The sequence below is a fragment of the Lissotriton helveticus genome, chromosome 1_1 (assembly GCF_964261635.1).
Source record: "Lissotriton helveticus chromosome 1_1, aLisHel1.1, whole genome shotgun sequence".
In the NCBI taxonomy this organism is placed as follows: Eukaryota; Metazoa; Chordata; class Amphibia; order Caudata; family Salamandridae; genus Lissotriton; species Lissotriton helveticus.
Window position 1 is genome coordinate 1,441,654,728 of NC_136057.1, and position 13,351 is coordinate 1,441,668,078.

The window sequence follows — 13,351 nt, forward strand, 5'->3', positions numbered from 1 at the left end:
ACTGAACTTTCAATTAAAGTACCTGGTTCACTCCTCAGGACCCCTGTCCCCAGCATTTCTTCATTTATGCGTGGAGTCAAGAGAGCTAGACCAAGGAAAGGATTGGAAAATAGTATCCGTCTCCCACAATGCTCTGTTGCAGCACCCTTGAAGAGCTGTTGCAGTAGCCGCTTTTAATGCTGTCCCTTCATTGCCACAAACCTTTGTATGCAAAACATCCTGGAGCTTATTTTCTGCATTCAAGGGCATTGTTGTTTACTGAGCTGAAGCATGGTTACTTCTGACTGCAGAAACAAGTCCACATTTGGTCTGAGATTGGACTGGAAAAACACTGGATCTTGTGAGGAAGTTTGTATTGTTTATGCAAGTGTGGATCTGCTTCTTTTGTGGTTGCTAGTGTAAGGAAGCTCTCTTCTGCAATCTCATCAAGCCCCAAAACCATAGACCGAAAAAGTCCAGACTGCACTTTTTGTTGGATTTCCTCCGTAATGACTGAAACCAGTGGTTGTGGAGACTCGGCTGGGGCATTCAATTTCTGTTCACCTCTAGTCACCCACATAAAGGAGGTAATATCAAAGGGAGGCAGACGGGATGGAAAGCCAGGCAAAGACCTAGGTCAATGTATTGGAATAATTGCCCAGATCTGTATATTTAGGAGGTGACAGAGTAGGAGTTGTAGTTGTCTTTTTCTGAGGTACCAGAACAATCATTGGTGGGAACTGGGAAGCAACGGTTTATTAGGCATGATGCGACCATTTAGCACCATTGGCAAGTTAGATTTACCTGTTGGTGAAGACTCAATTCCCCCTAGGATCCATGGATGGTCGAATATTTATACTCTGTGATGGAAAAACCATTTTACTAAGCATTGGGAGCATTTTGGGAGGTTTTGGAGTTTGTGGAATCTGGAACTGTGTATGTGCACGGTCATCCGATTATATCACAGACTGACAGGAGACTCCTCACTTTTTAAGTTTTGTGCTTTAATGTCTAAAACCCCTGTCTCGACATTGAGTGCTCCAAAGATGAGTGGCTTGAATTTGAATGATGTGATGGGGCTTGCCTCCCTGTCAAAACAGTTTTAACGGAAGATGGTGCATTCATTTCAGCATTGTAATATCATATCGGTCTTCCGCAAACGGGTTGAAAGTGCGTCTACTCTAAATATAGAATAGATGCTTTGGAGTGACAATGCTTTGTGTGCCTCCTCTTTTGGATCTCCCTGTCGGAGCCCTTGGAGGTAGAAAGCTGTTAGATGGTGATGGAGTCTCTCCACTGGCTGCTCCCCTATAGTCCGTCCCTTCTATTTTTGAGGTCAGACTCCATTCTTTCTATAAATTGGATTATTTCACTGTCTTTGAGAGTCCTGGAATTTTTTTGTCAGTTTGAGAGTCCACCTCAAGGGTGGGTGGCTAGTATGTCCAAGATGGCGAACACACTCTAGGGAGGCCCTCCACCCCTACCACATTATCTGTCACTAATCCTAACAAGCATTTGCAATGCAATAGGTCTCGCATTAACAGGAGTTTAAGCTATTGGCAATGCATTAGCTTAAACTCTCAAATGCTAGACCTATTGCATTTCAAATATCGAGTTATCCATTAAAAGAGTATGTTATATGTTTTACGTGTATGTTTATCTCTATGTAAAAAAACAATAAAAAAGCTTACTGAAATTAAGAATTTAAAGAAAACAAAACATTTTTACTAGCACCCATGCATCGCTTTTACGTTCATGAAGGGCGTGTCCTACGGTAAAGTGAAAACGCGGAATCGGGGCTTTCACAAAAAAAGCATGTTTGCCAAGTTGATAAACAGATTTTTTTGCAGGGTAAAAGCTCCCAAGCTGCGATTTCCCTTTTTCGGCTGCGTACCTTTCTTTAGACGTGGTTTGTGTAAAGAAAGGGGTGCAGTCTCTATGAATGTGTAAGCGCTGTATGGGTGTCAGTAAACAAAATAAATAAGTGTGGACGCTAAATGCGGACCGAGCTGCTAAAATAAATCAGGGTGGTCACTAAATACAGACTACACTGCTTAAATAAATAAGTGTGCCCGATAAATGCGGACCACGCTGCTAAAAGAAAGAAGAAAAGAAATGCGGCCGCTAAATTTAAAGAGTACCTCCTTTAGGAAACTTTAAAATAAAAGCATGCGTGCTGCGAGGTAGTGGGTTCAATAGGGAAAGAGCATTAAATAAAATAGGTGCTCGCAAACTTATAAAGCAGACAAGGTTAACAACACCAGAAAAAGGTCCAGTCATTATGGGAGGTTACAAATGCAAACACTGTACCAAGGAGGGACTAATAAGCCTAATGAATCAGAAGCCAACTTTTACAAAGGACACTGATGCAAGCCAATTACAAACATGGGCGGAGAGTGGGCGGGGCTTCTATTCCATACTCCACTACTGCATGCCTCAGGCTCGACCTAAAGAAAGGATCTCCCACACGCTGCAGCCTCTCTGCAATAAGGGTGTCATCGGACCTAATGTGAGCTAGTAAAACGAGCCCCCATACATCTTTTGTACAATAAGTCATAACTGTGATGCAGTGGACCCTTCACACTTTTGTGCAACAGCACTTGCTTCACTAATGGGAACATGTCCTTTTACTGGACTTATTAAAATGTTTGCACTAGGTAAAGTCTTCTTACCAGTTACTAAAAGGCATTCTTTGACAGCACAATTTAAACATGTATGCAATAAAGGGACCTGCAGTGCTGCTCAAAGCTGCCAGGTTACTGAAAACTGTGCAACCGTCTCACACTTTTTTTTTATCTCGCACTCTGCTAAATTCGGTGTCCCACAACATGACAACCGCACTTCGGTGGCCTTCACACACGCACGAGAAGGAAACACTCCCCACAGTACACAGGATCACAACAAAGACATGACCCTTCCAACCACACACCACAGACTGTGTAGTGTGCTACCCATGTTGGCAAGTGCTTAGGAACCCCAGATACGGATAGTAAGCACTATATAAATATTGCTATACATACATACACAGATGTACAGTGCAAGACATGCCCACCACAAGGAAATATCCAGTGAGTAGGATGGAGTAGTCGGCTGCTGGAGTCCAAGCACTGAGACTGTGCTAGCCACAACACTCACACTTTCAGGCGCTCTAAAGACAAGATTTGGACGACCTCCTGCCCCGAGGCACAGCACTGCACCTGCTGTATACAGGAAACAGGTGACCGTGGATGTGGCACAGGCGAGCGAGGGAAGCACCTGGTGTCTAAGGTCACCTGGTGGAAGAAAGGGAGGACGAGGAGCCGAGCGCAGGCTGCTCACGCCAATGACGTTTGATGAAGGCTTCCCTCTAGCCACTTACGCTCAATAAATCGTCACCATTTTATAGCACTACCACAGTTTTACTGCAACAGATAGTAACACTTTTGTACCTACAAAGGTACACCTCTCCCCGTACACACAGAAATACTGATTGATCAGAATGACCCATGAGCACCTTGGGAAAAACAGCACATAGCAGCATGCACTGTGTGCGCCCCCAGTGTGTATCTATATGAACACAGCAGGTTAAGATGGGATTGCAAGAGGCTAGGGGGTATGTTTTACAGTCAAGGTAGCTGGGAGATGGACACCCCTACCCCCCCATGACTCCAGTGCCATCAAGTGTCATGACCTCCGAGTACAGACACCCCGCGACCTTCAGTCGTGTGCTTTGTACTTGGCTGGGAGCGCAGCTGCTACTGTAAACACACGTCCGGGACAAGGCCCTTCCCCAACAGCATGTTCTCTGTGGGTGACACAGACGTAATTGTTTTACAGAACCCCCCCCCAACCCCCCCCAAAAGAAAACAACACAGAGGCAATAAGGGCAGGAGCAAAAGCAACACAAGGGTTAAACCGAGTCAGCCTGGCGCGAGGGCTGCCCGCGCATGCGCGGTACCTGGAACTTTTTACCCCCATTCTAACGTAGAGTCAGCCTGGCGCCGCGTGGCCTGCGGTGCGTGCCGACTTGAAAAGCCGCCGTACTTGAGTGAGTGCTGTGCCAAAGCAGGATTTTAGGCGGGGCACCTGTGAGCTCGATGGAGCCCCGCTTGTTCCTGCGATGACCGGCTGAAGACGCAAGACCAGCCGAGGAGTAGCACAGAGCCCTCACAAGAGCCGGTAAGAGTCCCAACAAGAGCCGGTATGTGTAAAGTGCGCCGCGAGAAAGTGAAATTGCATGAGGCTTATGAGGACAGGAGGGGGACAGGAGATGTGCACAACGCACGTCTGTACGTGCGTGTTCACAGCCTCCAATCGCCCCTGCGCGTGCCCATCTCCTGTCTCCCCTCCGAGCCAAGTCAGTAACAATAGATCTTGCTGGCGACAGCGCTTCGCGCTGCGTCGCCAGGTGCGAGACCTAAAAACCGTGAGGCCTCTGACTCGTCATCTACCCTATTCTACTCCCCTCACTGTCCTGCACCAGCTGACACACAAGGCTTTTGGTGTGCCAGAGTGAAACGAGGGGGCAGTACTGCTGTGGTACAATCTTTAATGTTCTTAACGAAAAGAGGCTCCTGAATTTGATGTCCACACTACTGGTATTCACAGCAGATACACGAGGGGCACTGGCCATGCCAGCTGCCATCCATCGCAGTCACTTTCCACAAGGAATCGGGGGTGTGGCGCGTTACCGCATCCCCCTCGGTGTGCGGCAGCTGGTAGGAGCCTGGAGGTCTTATTGGGCCTAGGCTGTGTGGTGGACGGGCCTGACTGCAAGCAGCACTGTGATGGTTTACGGCTCCGTCCGGGTGCTTGTGTCCCTGCTGGGCTTCAGACCGGGCGATAAGGCATAAAAAGTTTGTTAACACTGAGCTTTAGCCATGCTCTGTTTGCGGGCAGCGGCACGAACACTGGTGGGGTCGTGTCTGGCCTGTGGCCTACCGCAGGTGTCAGAACAGTTCTTTCAGCGACTAACTCCACTGGGGATGCACGCACAGGCTATGACTGGCTACATTCACCCTTTCTCACCTGTGCCACACTGCATTTGCTGCTAAACGCGTAAAACCTGGTGTGCGCCCGGGGGTCACATTGGGCCTAAACCTAATTGTAGGTGATGGTGATGGTGGTGGCTCCCAGGAGGGGTGACTGCCTGAAGATGCATGCACAATGTATCTCCTGTTGAGCTGGCCTCTTCTCACATACGTGCGATGCTTGTGTTTGAGACATTGGGGACTGGATCAGGACTGGCTCCTGGCATCAGCTGCAACTTCCATGTAGGCATGGGCAAATCCACTCTTACCCCCGCCCCCCCCCCCCCAACCCCTTTTTTGGGTGTCTATGGTTGCACCCTGTTGCATTCCCTCTATCCCCTCCTGGAACACAGACCTGACACCGGTACACTCCTTTCCCTGTTGCCGCTGTACGGTGCACCAAAGCAAGGCTAGGGGGTAAGAGCTGTGGTGTTTACCTGCCCGCTTGCTTACGCTTGAGCTTGTTTTAGCATAGGTGTTCCTTGCCGCCTAGAGGGTCCCTATATCAAAGTGGTTATAGTATAGAAAAAATTCCAATAAGGAAATAGCGCTTGTACAAACTGAAAAGCTCTGTTCCTAAAGGAACTTTTGAAATGTTGCAGTTTTCAAGTGGTGCTCTAGGAAATAGCACTTGTACAAATTGAAAGGCTCTTCTCCGAGAGGAACTTTTGGAATTTTGCATTTTTCAAGGGGTGTAACTGCAGATAGGGGAGCTAGCCGGAAATCGGGAACCTCCTCAAGGTTCTGTTGTGTGTTCTTTTGAAATTGCACAACGAGATCTGGGCGTGTGAGAGGTCAAGTGCAACCGTCCTTTTAAGAACAGCTACAAACAAGCATTTACAATGCAATGGTTTTGCCTTTGTTAAAGTTAGAGCTATTGGCATTGCTCTTGACATTATTTTTATTTATGTTTTTTTAACATAAATAAATGGCATTGTCATTTACAATGCCAATAGCTTAATCTCTCGCAAATGACAAACACCCACACAGAGCCCCCCACACACACCCACACAGAGCCCCCCACACACCCACCCACACAGAGCCCCCCACACACACAGCCACACAGAGCCCCCCACACACTGCGAGCCCCCCCACACACACTGCGAGCCCCCACACACACTGCGAGCCCCCACACATTGCAGGCAACAGAGGCACGTAAACATCTCTTAGGCGTAAGGCATTCTGAATCATAATTTGAGTAAGCTGAGGTGGGGTTGCTTTTGGAGAGTTGTATGCTAGGAATGTCATTCTATTGTAGAAGACAAAGGCCAAAAAAAGTAGAAATAATATTTCAACAACAATAGAAAATGTAAGGGAAATATATTTGGAGTTTCAAGATCATAGTTCTGACCTATAGAGAGAATATTTCAACTAGGAAGTTAAGCTACTTTGTTTAAGGATATCCAATTCCCTAAATTAACACTTTAGAAAATACTGGAATAAATAAAGGAAAATCTGCAGAGCCAGTTGGTTTTCCGGAAAAGATATACTAGTTATTAGAGGAATAATGAGTTACTGTAGTTCAAAAATTATAAACACAATTTGTCTCTCTCTATGTGTATCTATCTATATATATATTATTTTTGAGAGAGATATATATATTTTGTATTACTAGCATCATAAAAGTATGTTTGGCATTGACTTACTAAAATGTGGAGAAGCGTACAGTCAAGTACACAAAATCGTAGGTTTACACCGATACAAATGACACAAGTCGAGTTGTGCACGTGAAGTGCAGTGTTTTCAAAAGTGTGCTTTGCGACATTCCTAACAAAAAGATAAAGATCTGCCTCAGCAAGAGGGTGGGTGTTGCCCAGGATCCTACATAGAGGTGCCTGTTGCCTACAAAGCCTGGATCATTTCTTGCCTCCTACATGCATTATTTTTATGATTTTTCAGTGATTCCAAGTTTTCCATACATGCTATGAAGCATAGACTGCATAAAATGCGGAACATGGAATTGTTTAGGAAAGGGGTAGAGGATCAAACAATGGAATGGAATTCCTATAAACGACCCTTCGCTTGGGTAAGTAACGCCATAGGCTGGCAGATAAAGTCTCTGTAAATTTTAACCTTTATGAATGTGCAATCCTACAAGTTTAGAAAGTGCACACGTTCTATTGGCTAAAATATGTAATTTGTGAACAAGTAATAATCTCAGCTTTGACATAATTCATGTGAAGTGTGGGTCAGGAAACCAGTGCCATTTGCCCAATATATAGGTCGTAGCTATTGCTTTGCCGAGTTTTCCCTTGTAATCTGCGCTTCGAAATAGTGACTCAGAGAAAGTGAAAGTCAGCTGCCATATTAAACTTGTACATCTCAAAATAGCACTACAGAATACTCACCGGTCTGAGGACTCGCACCACCTCCTTGAGGACCCCCTCCACGTTCCGCACCGAACACAGCACCAGCGTGCAGACCACAGCATCCGCGGAGCCGCTGGCCACCGCCGACATGTCTTCCCCAGACGCCACGAGGAAGCGCGTGAACCGGACGTGGTCATTTTCTGCAACGCTCTTGCCCAGGAAGCGCTCGAAGTCTGGGTTCGGATCCGTGCACGTGACTCGGCATCCTGGCGGGAAAAACTGGAAATTTGTTCCCGTTCCGCTTCCGACCTCCAAAATGTTGAGCTTCCCCCCGGGGCCGGCGAAGTCTAGCATATTGGTGAAAAGAGTCTTCTTGAAGGAATGCATCTTCCGGTTGTAGACGTGGCTAAATGTGGCCAACACGTACGGAAACATCTTATTGGCTAGTGGCTGCCATACTCCTAAGAGAGCCAAGAGGTGCACTGGCAGGGTCAGCAGCATGATGCCCCCCTGAAGGGTGGCTATGAGAAGGCCCATGTTCGGAGCCGAGGGCGCCGCCGCCTCTGAGGTCTGCGCTCTCGAGCTGATGCGTGTATGAGCTGCGCTGGATTTACTTTGTAGGAATAATGCACACCATATGCACAGATGAGTCCACATTCAGGTTACCGGTATGTTTTTTCGTTACAAACAAGGGTGTTCCATAGCACACAAAGCTGGAATTAATAGTATATATTTTGTACACGATAAATAGATTGCCAATCATGTCCAGAATTATTCCTTTATGCAAGGAAATGTAATTAATTAATTTGTTTTTTTATAAAGAAGTAACGAATAAATAAATATTTGCTACAAGTCGATGCTCTAGAGTGCTTTAGGGTATTGTGCGTTGGGGGTTCTTCAGGAAATGTAGGATAAATATCTCACTACAGCTCGTAATCTAAAATATGCAAATAACATTAGCGGCGTGCGGTTAGCAGCTGGGATAACGTCCAATTGTGTTATGAATTAGCCATTGGGAAATATTTCAATCATTGTATGCAGTCCCATTTCGCCCAGAAGTTTTTGCGTTTTATTCTCCTGCATCACTGTTATTTGAGGATGGTGTTGTAAGGCAGGGCCGGTGGCATATGCCGGGAGTTTATTAGCCCGTCTTGTACCATGCTGTAATTGTATTGTGCACTGGGTTAATTTCGGCCTGTGGAGTGTACCGTTTTGGGAGCAATAAAATGGCAGTGGATGATCACTATCGTTCTCCAGTGCCTCGTGCGATAGATATGCATGTGGGTGTATCCAATAATGCACGTATTGTGCTTGGGTGCAAAGATAATAAAGCGGCAAGTCTGGGGCCCCGAAACTACCTTGTGTATATGGCAGAGTAAGCTCCTTCCACCCTACCTTGGGTTGTTTGCCTGCCCATGTAGGGGTGGTCATACAGGAGCGCAGTCTTGTGAAAAACTGTTGTGTGAGTGCTGTGGGTATGTTTGTTAATAGAAAAATAAAGCGGGGCAACACCATTTTCTGGATTGCAATTCTGTCGGCTATTGATAGTGGCAATAGGACCCATCTCACAACCTGGCTTTCCAATTTTGTGAGAGCAGTGCCATAGTTTTCACATGTCATCAATTTGGGGTCATGGTGTATTCAAACACCTAATTCAGTGTTTCCCGCGGGCGTGGCTTGGCGCGCGGCAAGATGGCAGTGCTGTAGTGCTGCTCTGCCGGCCACCGCGGAATATCCTGCCCTACCTGAGTCAGCTGCCGAAATTCTGGACGGGGAGCGGTCTACGGACACCTGTCATCGCCGATCGGGCTGACTGCTGGACCTTTTGTGAGGCCGCCGCGCAGAGAGATCGGCGGCACCCAACTGTGACGCCGGAGCCTTGGAAAGTCTGGGACAAAGCCAGCGAGTGCCCTCTTGTTGCTGGCGTCGTAGGCTGCCCCTGCTGCCCTTCTGAGGAGCTAGCGTGAACAACTGTACCCGGTAAGGGGGGGCGCGACTGCTTGTCCCGAAGTCCGAACAGGAGCGGACTTCGAGTTTCGCGATGCAGTGGGGAGCTGGCAGGAATTGGGCTGCAGGGCTACGTTATCGGCCGGCTCCGGTGCCCGCAGTAGGCCGAGAGTAGGCCAGAGACTCCCCGCCTGAACCACGAGCCTTGTGTGCGAGACAGTTGAGTCAGAGACTGCCTGCCTCTGCTGGTGCACATTCTCCCTTGGTGGAAGAGAGCTGTTGGGGTTCGTCAGGGATTGTAGGCGACCCTTGGCCGGAGCAGGAAGGCGGGTGCCGGCTAGGAGGGGGGGTTGGAAAGGCACAAAGAGCGGGAGGGGGGTCGGGAACGGCCACACACTGACAGCGGGAGGGTGAGGGGCGGGAACAGACACACACACACGGACAAAGCAACAAACTAAAAAACAAAGCACTCACCTGGACATCTTCCGGCAGATCTCTTGCTTCCTGCTCTCCACTCCTCCTCCCGATGACGTGGTGGAGGCTCGGCCGGCTGGGCCAATCCCAGCGCGGCCCTGGCTGGAGGCGGACGGCTGCTTCCTTCGGCTGGCCGGCCTGAGGAGAGGGAGGGAGACGGGCTGCCACGGAGCGGGAGGGAGGGGCTATCGAGCGACTTTTGTGCAATGTCCCGAGCAGGAAGGCAGAGGCAGGTGCCGGCAATGCCGGACCAGATTCGGGGGCGTTCCCGGCTTTCGGCTGACGTCGCGTGACGTCGGCAAAAGCCAAAGAATGTCGGGAACGCCCCCGAATCTGGTCCGGCATTGACGGACAGGCCCCTCGTCCAATGGCTAGGCTCCATTTATGGAGCCAGCCAATGAATGACGAGGGCCGAACCAAAGCCACACTACAGTTCTCATCAGGATTTCGCCTGCGCGAAAAAGATGCGCAGAGCGCATCTTTTCGCCAGGCAAAACCTAAAAAGGTGAAGAGCGGCTAGGAAAAAACTAACCCACTCTAAAAAAAGAAATCCCCAAGAGATGATTGAGACAGGCGACGAGAGTGTACCGGAAAGAACTGGGTCAAGCCCAAACTCAAGCCCGGGGGCTCCCATGAAGGGTATGGGGCCAATTAGTACCCCATCCTCTATAGGAGAGGGACCAACTATTCCCAGCTTAGTATTAAGGATGTCTTTATGCAGAAGGGTGTCGTAAAAAATTAGGGTAATGGTGATGTCAATTCACCCCCCGCATTGGAAACTGTGAATAAAGAACAAGCAGAACTTGAGGACTCTATACTTCCTGAGGAGCTGAGTCATTGGAAATCAAGTGCTCAGCCCCATACAATCAACACAACCAGTTCAATTAAGCCAAGATGTATCTGTGATGAAAAAATCAACGCATAAAATGGTAGTCAATGCCCAAGTCCATGCTGCTCCAACTTATGAGTACATAAAGGAGGAGTCTCAATGGAAGACGCGGCCTGGTGTAAAGGTTGATCAGTCGATGGTTATTTCTTTGGACTTCTAAAACTGCACTATGCCCTTGAATGTTAGTGATGCATCTGTTATCTGTATGGAGGATGTGCAGGTTAACAAAGTGTGCCAAGACCTTTTGATAACTGGGATGCCCGTGTCTGGGGCTGATAAAGGTGAGAATCTAGGAATGCCAATTTTAGAGATAATAAATGAGAAGAATATGTTAAGTATATTTGCTTTAGAGAAATGTGGTGATGATCAGGTACCGTTCCAGTTACTGGATGACCGGGCAATTTTAATTCCGGTAAAAATGGATAATATAAACAATCTTCAGGGTGTTCAGATCCTAGGACAAGCTGATATTTCATTGAATGCTGCAGATCCTATTCTAGGTCAGCCTGACAACTCACTGAGCCCTGCGGATCTTTCATTTTTGGAAAAATATGAAGTTACAAAAAACGAAAATACAGGTGTCATGGGTGTATGGAAAAGTTTGCTTAATACCATGAAAGTTATAACAGGTGCACTTGACTTCCACTCAAACTTGAAATTCAGGTTGATTTGTAATATACTTTAGCAGTCTATGTGCCCGATATTGACTTGAAACTACAAAACTTTTTTTTAAAATTATTTTATTTATCAATTTTATCTCGTACAATCTGGCGAGAAAAAACAAAAAAACAGGTCATGCAGCAGTCATAAGCACTAAACATACAAATCCTAGAATTCCACTGTGAGATCCAAAATGCGAATCACATATGCAGTAAAGTATCAGAAATACATCGCAATTACAGAGCTTAATAATCAAATCATACCAAGCAATAATTATAGATGGTAATGTCTAAGGTTGAATCATGGTGTCAGAGACCGCTTTAGTCAGATCCGGGTTGTCTCGTAAATACTCAGATAGCGGTTCCCAGATGTCTGAGGGTCTAGAGATAGTTGGCAACTCCTCAGCATATATCAGAAAGTTATCTCTGCAGTAGGTAGCGTCCACCAACCAATCTTTAACCGCTGGGGCGCGTCTGCCGCCCCAGTACATGGATAGTCTACGCTTCGTTAGCAATAGTAGTATGGATACAAGCTTCTTTCCCTTTGCCTTTAGTGGTACATCAAGACCAAGTAAGCATACTCTAGGTGTGCATGAGATGTTACAGGACATCATCAGCGCCAAATGGGTGGTCACTGCGACCCAATACTGCCGCACTCTCTCACAGCACCAAGCAAGATGTGCGAAGTCCGCTTGATCTGTCCCACACCGTGCACACCTTGCATCATCTCGTAGTCTGATTTTCAACTATTTTAGGGGAGTGTGATATACTTGATGAATATACTTATAGTGAATAAGACGCAGGTTCCCATTTGGAGTTAGAAGTGTGATCAGTGTGCAGCTCGCTGTCCATTCTTCCTCTGTGAGAGGTGTGTCTAGCATTACAGACCATGTCTCGCGCCTGAACTGTCATCTCCTATCTCTGCTTGCATCTGCTTGTATAGTTTGGATATGATGTGCGCATGATTAGGTGAAGTTAGTAGTAGTTGCAGTGAGTGCAGAGTAGGGGGTTCATCAGGAAAGGAGGGGTATAGTTCTCGGGCAGCTGCTTTTATTCTATGGTATAGGAAGCGGAAGAGCAGTGTTTGATTGCTGATATACGCGAAGTCATCCTGTGTGATAAATGTGCCATTCGGGTATAGGTCCCCTAGCTTCGATATGCCCACTTGTTCCAAGAGTGCCATATTGTTCTTTTCCATTGTGACCGATAATCTAGAGTGAAAGGCTAATGGAAGGTTCGGAGCGTATATAGGGTTCTTGTGTGCCAGTTGACTGAGCCGCTCCCACGCTTGGGATGTGGTGTGTACTGTGTTTATCTCCTGCAATGTGAGTTGAGGTCTGGTATGTGACATAATGCTTGTGAGCGGTATCGGATTAGCGTCTCCGTGTTCAACCGCTAGGTGTGGTAAATATTGCATTGGGTGGTGCCAGTAGTAAGCGAAGTGCGCTTGCGCGCATAGATAGTAGAGATAGGCATCTGGGACCATGAAGCCCCCTGCACTAAAGGGGAGGGTGTGTTCGAAGGCTGATCCTAGATTGCTTTCCTGCCCAAATCAATTTAACAAACCCCGTCCGAAGTCTGGCAAAAACCGACACGGGAGGAGTGATAGGTATATTGACGAATAAATACAATAGCTTCGGCAGCATCACCATTTTTAGCAGGGAGATCCGATCAGCCAGGGACAGGGGAAGTGTTATCCACCTCTGTATCTTCGCTTCTATGCGGTCAATCGCTGTCCCATAATTTTGTCTGATTACTAGTTCTGCGTCCCTGTGTACCCATATCCCCAAGTATTTAATTGGGTCATCTTGCCACACAAGAGGAAAGTCTAGCTGTGGTGCGCTGGTGCTGTCAGTCAAGGGGATTACGGCGGATTTACTCCAGTTTATATGTAGACCTGATTGCCTACAAAATTTCACGTATTCGCGGAGTACAGGGGAGAGGTTATCCTCAGGGTCCCGGATGTAGAGGACCATGTCATCAGCATAAAGCGAGATACTGATGGGCCGTAATTGGAATCTAAGTGCGGTATGGGTGTATTTTTGTTGTATTTTACAGGCTAGGGGTTCTAGAGCTATCAAAGAG

The 13,351-nt window shown here is 47.3% G+C and overlaps 1 protein-coding gene and 1 pseudogene across 1 annotated transcript in view; one reads left to right on the forward strand and one right to left on the reverse strand.

The window, feature by feature from the left end:
* Positions 1 to 13,351, forward strand: part of DCAF15 (DDB1 and CUL4 associated factor 15) — a 324,736-nt gene that overhangs the window by 192,348 nt on the left and 119,037 nt on the right. The window lies entirely within an intron of this gene.
* LOC144773277 (thiol S-methyltransferase TMT1B pseudogene) lies at positions 6,631 to 7,834 on the reverse strand (annotated as a pseudogene).